Source organism: Cynocephalus volans, chromosome 7 (genome assembly GCF_027409185.1).
Source record: "Cynocephalus volans isolate mCynVol1 chromosome 7, mCynVol1.pri, whole genome shotgun sequence".
Lineage (NCBI taxonomy): Eukaryota > Metazoa > Chordata > Mammalia > Dermoptera > Cynocephalidae > Cynocephalus > Cynocephalus volans.
This window is the reverse complement of record NC_084466.1, coordinates 148,243,758-148,251,055: the sequence shown is the minus strand read 5'-3', so window position 1 is coordinate 148,251,055 and position 7,298 is coordinate 148,243,758.

Sequence of the window (7,298 nt, the reverse complement as noted above, 5' to 3'; positions counted from 1 at the left end):
GGGATCTAAAGCCTGGAAAAGTCTTAAAATAGCCCTGTCCAGAGCCCATCCTTTTTGCTGTTATCGTATCTCTTCCTTGCAAAGAGAGGCTGTGATGTACCTCAGCAGGGTACAGCCCTTTAGGGCAGTGGTGAGAAGGGGAGAAAGAAGAAAACAGGATAGAGGGGTGGGAGGAGAGGCAGGCAGGGGATGCAAGGAGTTTGCAGTGGAAGAGGGGAGCACTTAGTCACAGGACTGTGGACTCCAGACATCATGAAGTTGACCTGTGTGGTTTGACACCTGAGTTCCTATTCTTTATGCTCCTGGGAGGATAGAAGTGTGCGTGTGTGTGCATGTATGTATATGTGTGTGCATGGGTTCATATATGTGTGCATGTGTGTATATATGTGTGTATATGTGCATGTGTGTATGTGTGTGTGTGTGTACACACACATGCACCCACACGTGCTTGTGTGGCATACCAGTGTGTTGCCCAGTGGCTGTGTTTGTGGTAAAAACACTCAAGATAGGATCCCTTTACTTTTCTTTGCAATTAGAACTTCATGGGTCCACATTTTTCAACAGGTTGCAAACCCAAACTGTAGCAATCTCCAGAATCAATCCTGTGCTTTCAGGGTAGCTGAATTGTGGAAAGTTTTTAAATAATGAGGTGACAGTTGTTAAATAGTAAATTCTGTCAGCTTTCCTGAGGTGAGTGCTTAGTAAATTAAAGGAACTTGCTTTATTCTTTGCAGGTTATCACACACCTGAAAAACAAGTTTTAACCTAGGCTGTGCTCTCTATGGCAATCACACTCAGGAGATTTTAAGGGTCCAACCCACCAGCATCCTCAGTTTGGGGGGCACCTTTCAAGGCAATTATGCTGTTTCCTGAAGTAAGTGAACCAAAATGCTTTGAATTTTGAGTTGCTTGAAATTTCATTAATAGATTTCCTCCCCTCATCCATCTTCCCCCCAGACCTCTTCTGTACCAAAATATCATATTTGATTTACAGGTGGCTTTAAAATATGACTTTTCATTAAGTTGCTTGAAACGAGTTTATGAAAGGGGGCTTCTCTGCACCAACTTTATGAGAGGCATTTATGAGAGAGGAATCCAAGATAACATCTCGGGACTGGAACCTCCTACATTTCTAGCCTTGCAAACTCATTTTTGATGACACCGATTAAATAATATTCATGACCATTTTATTCCATCTTGACTAAGCACTGGGATCTCATTGTGATAACTAGGGGGCCGTATGTTACTTGATCAGGGTAATGCAGAATAATTAGTGGCCCATTGCACTTCATTACACCACTGTTACGGGTGAAGGTCGGTGTCTCAGCCACAGCTGCTCTGAAAATTGAACTGACATGGATACTGTGATAGGAATGAAAGCATGCGGCCCCCTGCAAATGGCAGAAATTAGCATCCAGTCAATAGGTTCTGAAACACAATATGCAGCTCAGCCCAGAACACCTGCTATGGGTCCCTCATTTTCTCTTGGATACAATATGATGATCAAGGAATAAATTAGTCCTTCAACTTGTATTATGACTCATAAAAGGTCACTGAAATGCCAAAGAATGTTAAATACCACGTAAATGATCAGAGAATTAACATTCCATAACACATCATCTAATTGTTTCTAATGGTCAGTTCAGCTGGTGCAGCTGACACCTTGCATCTGTCTAGATCCAGTCTCTAGATAGGTTTTATAACATTTTATAACATTGATACATTTTATACAGTTTGCAGGTTATAAAACAATGATAAATGGTTTGTAGTTGTAATATGGCTATAAGATGACTATATAATTTATCATCCAAAACAGGTGACTTTAGAGAGTAAAAGAGAGTGCTGTTAATAATTACACTGGGACCAGAGACATAAACCTGGACTGTTCCCCGCAAAATGGGATAGATGGCACCCGAAGCAGAAGGCAAAGCTATGACCTTTATTCTCTGTCCTTTCCCCTGCGGCCAAGACTGGTGTCATCTGGAATGATAAAGGTCATGAGCTGGGTAAAAGGTACTCCACTGGCCCCTCTGGTTCAGCAAGGAGATGTTAACACAGGCCTGGAGCTTCTGAGAGAAATCCAGGATCAATATAGAGATTAGGAGTAATCCTTGTATATGCGACACATGTATCCATTCACGGGAAAGCCCCACCTTGGAAAATGCCATTGCAGAAACTGTGGGCAGAAGAGGAGGAGTCACGGAGGCAGGATAAAGAGGAGTCTGGAGGGAGGAGTAGAGCTGGGAGAAGACAGTGTCCTGGGGAGTGAGAGAAGGAAGGACAGACATTCGTCCAGTCTGGCAAGGGAAGGAGCAGCCGCCATCCACCCCGACGGCCCCTGCCTCCTGGTACCCTTGCCCTGAGTGGTCCTTTCTCACTTCGACAGGGATGAGCTGCTTAACCAACAGGACACTGTGGAAATGATCATGTGCCTTTTGACTCTAGGTCCTAGAAGACACTGTGGCTCCCACTGTGTTCTTCCTTTGCTCATCGTGCTGGCGGAAGACGGCAGCCATGTCATGAGGACACTCAAGCAGCCCGTGGAGGAGGCCATGTGGTGAGGAACCGAAGCCTCTTGCCCAGAACCATGGGGGTGAGCCATCTTGGAAATAATGTGCTTACAAAGAATACGTTCCTTTCAGGCTTCCCACAAGAAATGTCCACTAGCTTTTCGAGGAAAGTGACAAAATATTATTTAAGGCACTATATGCAAAACCTGCTTCATTGCTTTATAGCCACACTTCTCATTTTCCAGGGAAATAGACTGAGGCTCCTTTTAATTTTTTTTCTTGCATTTTTCTATAGATAAAGTTTTCTAGCCCAGGGTATCCCATATAAATGGATCCATAATAATTCTTGTAAGTGGATCAACATACAGTACAGGCCATCTGGAATTACTGGATGATGTCCAAATGGCATAAACATTTTCCAAAAGACAACTGCAGTGTTGTTGCATGATCTGAATGTGTTTGATTTAAAGAAAGTGGAGGCACAGCCTGACATTCACTTCCTCGGAAGAACTCAAACTGCATGTGGCATTTGCAGAGTGAGCTGAGTTTTCTCTAACGGCTTCATCCAGACCCAGACCCCACCTTTGCCCTGTATTTCCTTAGCTAAGTCACATCCCTTGATCTGCTCTGTGTCATGAATTAATAAAAACCCAACCAACTGCCCTATCTGAAGAGCATGTTTAATTTTTCATGGCCAGCACCAGAAAGGATGCCCTTTTTTTGTGTGTCTTTCCTTTTTTCCCCCATTCACCTCAACAGTTGACCAAGAAAAATGATGCCTTGATTTTTTCAGGTTTTTTTTTTTTAATGCTTGAGCTCACAAAATGAGAAAGGAAGGGAGGAAAGTCACCATCCGGGGCTGCCATGTACAGCTGTATAGATTGTGCACTTTACAAGGCATGCAGCAAAGGAGGGGGGTGAGGCTGAAATCCAGACCACTGGCCCGAATGTGTGCCCTGGCCTGGGACCATGTCCACTTAGAGGAGAGGGACCTTTCTCTGATTCATACGAAGGCCCTGTCTTGGCTGACACTGGTCCTGCCAACATTGTGTCTTTCCTCCTTCTTGCTTTTGTCTTCCCTTTTCTTCTAACCATAGCGAGAAACCTACATGAAGTGTCCCATAAATTGTTTTTCTCCCTGAGGAAAGGTTAATTCATTTAAAGGAAATTAGACACAGGAGCAGTTGGACACCCTAGATAATTTGAAAGCCCCTTTGAAGCTCTTTTCTTTTCAAGTTCAATTAAGTAGGCCCTTTCCCCATCTTGAATTCTGATGGGGCCTCAGGCATCACCCTGTGGCAAGACTGGTGTCCTGAGGCAGGGTTCACAGAGGCAGGACGCCACACTGAGTTGTCTGGGGGGGAAACTAGACTGGACTGGGATCTAGAACTGAACTGTTCCCCAGAACTCCCTGCTCTTCCCCTCCTCAAACACTTCCTTCCAAGGGTTTCCATCATGCTTTTTGATGTTTGTATGAGCCCAAGGTGTTGGGTCTAGCTTCATATCCATATAGAGTCACTGCTTCTGGTTTATCTGCTGCAACAGGATTAGAAGAATGAAATCCACAAACCATCCAGAAGTACCTGATAAAGGGAAGTTTTAATCTTCTCTTCCTTTAGCGGATCAGCATCTTTTAGCCAGAGATTCGAGTTTTATCCTGGTATGTTCCCATCTCCTGTCATGGTGAGATCCGAGGACTTAGTTACAGAAGTTGCTATATTTTATTGTCTTTGTGATGCTTTCTTCTCTTCTATTAAGGGCAATATATGTAGAAGATCTAGAATCAATTCCTAGCCCTGCCACTCTAGCTGGGTGACCTTGGGCCAATTCTTCCACCTCACTAACACTTAGCTTCCTCTTTGGCAAGATGAAAGTACCTACTGCATGAGAAGGTCATGAAGGTACATGAAGACCACTAGGTAAAGAGCACAGCACCCAGCAGGTGCTCAGTGGACACTAGCTGTTACTTTTATTAGGATCAAAGCCTTTTAGGATGTCTAATAAGGAGGAAGAGACAATTTTCAGTGGTCAAAGCATTCCTATGAGAGCCAGCATGTAAGGGTTCTAGTCTTTTATCTGCAACTAAATAGTTCTAAGTATGCAAGTTCTCTTCTGTAAGGGTAAATATGAGTTAAAAATCTCTAAATTCTCTCCTATTTTTAGATTCCTAAGAATCTAAAAATAGGGAAAGGGCCCTTTAACATGAAGAAGTTAAATGTGCAAATGTGCCAATAAGGTTGAAAACTGACCAAGTTGAAGGATAAACCCAATTTAACTCTGCCCTGTGGCTCTCAGGTCCTGTGCATGAGGGAGCATCTGACAGCAGGCAGGACCCAGGAGGTATACAGCAACACGCTTCCAGTGTGGGATGCCCACACCTTCATCCAAGGGCTGGGGTGGTTAATTTCAATGTGTCTCTTTGCATGCACCTGGCTTTGTGAGCCCTGGGAAGGTCATGGTAGAGGTGGGGAAGGTAGGCTGTTCTCCTGTGGCAGGTGGTAGGAGGAGGGGACCAAGCTCTCCCAGGGCAAGTTAGGTGGTGGCCTCTATCTCCACAGTTATTGAGGGTTCAATCACCAGTTTGTGAGTCAGAGTACCAGGCTGACTGAGTCCTGTGGTTATGTTTTCACAAGATAACTTTAAACAATTATAAAAGCAACCTCCCTGTGATTAAGAGCTTAATACACAAGAACATTTGTAGAGGACTTTGCTGTTTACAAACAGAACATCCATTAGGGGTTTGCCTCCCAGCTTTGCTCAGTCAGTGACTGTGACGGTTAATTTGTGTGTCAGCTTGACTGGGCTAAGGGATGCCCAGATAGCTGATTAAACACTGTTCCTGGGTGTGTCTGTGAGGGTGTTTGGAGAAGAGATTAACATTTGAATTGGTAGACTGAGTAAAGCAGATGGTTCTCTCTGATATGGGTGGGTATCATCCAATCCATTGAGGGTGTTTGGAGAAGAGATTAACATTTGAATTGGTAGACTGAGTAAAGCAGATGGTTCTCTCTGATATGGGTGGGTATCATCCAATCCATTGAGGGCCCAAATAGGACAGAAAGGTGAAGAAAAGTTGAATTTTCTCTCTGCCTGACTCTTTGAGCTGGGACATTGTTCTCCTGGTTCTCAGACCCTCAGCCCTGGACTGGAATCCACACCATTGGCTTTCCTGGATCTCCAGCCTGCAGATGGCAGATCATGGAACTTCTCAGCCTCCATAATCACATGAGCCAATACCTTATAGCAAATCTCTTTATATACATACATAAGTACATATATACATGTATATTCTATTGGTTGTTTCTCTGAGAACCCTGATTATTACAGTGACCAAATATCCACTGGACCCAGATCTTTCACCCTTAGAACAGGATTCCTCACCTTAAGGAAAGAGGATTTTCAACATTGTACTTAGCAAAGCCAACCAAAGAGCTTGCTGAGAAGAACTAATACACGATGACATGGGTTATGTAGAATGTGCTCATCCTGGCTCTGCTGCCTGGGAAATGTTTCTCAACTCCTTTGTGCTCTGGTCTCCTCACTTATAAAATGTGTGAGATGGACAAGATGATCTCTAGGTACCTCTTAACTCAAAGGTGCTGTGAGCCTGAGTCAATTTTTTTATTTGTTATAATAATCATCATTATTAAGAATCACAGAATTATCACTGATTATATTATTAATAAAAATAGATACTCCTAAGTGCCAAGCACTGTGGTGCGTTCTTAGCAACCACTGTCTGATTTGATCCCCAAAACATCCAAATCAGGTAGGACTGTTATTCTTATTTTACTAACGGGCTTTGAAGTGTTAAGTAGCTTAACTACGGCCAGCTGTTGGAAACAGTTAGCACCAGAATGGGCACCCAGCTCTGCCTTGCTCCTGAGTTTAACTCCAAACCTCTACATTACTTCATGGGACAGAATTGCAAGCTCTAAAACCCATGCGACGATGCTGCATTTCATTTGTCTAGTCAGCCTTCCCACCACTTCTCTGTTGACACTGGTGTACTCTGAGCGTGGGAATTGCCTTCACGAAGTGCTTATTGTCATGTACAACGTGATGTAGTTGCAGTGATGATTTACTTTAGCCTATAAACATGTATCTAAGGTTGTGCTGGTTTCAAAACATACTTTATGAGTTAGCCTTACCAGTTACTCATCTCCTTTCTAAACTGACTGGTGGGGAGATTATTCCTAAAAGTCCTCAAGGGACTAAGGCTAAATGACATCTACCCCACGACTGAGCAATCCACACCTGGGATATGACGACAGAAATAAGTGCTATGTCTTCCACAAAACATACAAAAGAATGTTCACAGAAGCGTTCCTCGTAAGAGCCAAAACCTGGAAACAACTCCAATGTCCTCTGACAATAAAAAGTTGTGCTGGAGAGTAACACAGTGGATACAATTTAGCAGTGAAAATGGACAAATAGCAACATGCGGCAACATGCAAGTTATAGTATCAAGCAGAAGACAGACACTAAACAGCACATACTGTATGATTCTACTTATATAAAGTTCAAAATCAGGTCACGCTAATGTACGATGACGGATGTCAAAACGGTGGTTATTAACAGGGAAGGGGTAGGAGAGATTTCTGGGGGCTGGGAATGTTCTATATCTTGATGGTGGTGGTCACGTGGGTGTATGCATATTGTAAAAACCTATCACTTTAGGATAGATCCTATAGTACACTTTAGGATGTGTGTACTATACATACGACATATTTTGATAAAAGAAGAAAAGGAAAAAAGAACATTCAAGGACTTACTTTTGTTGGGAAC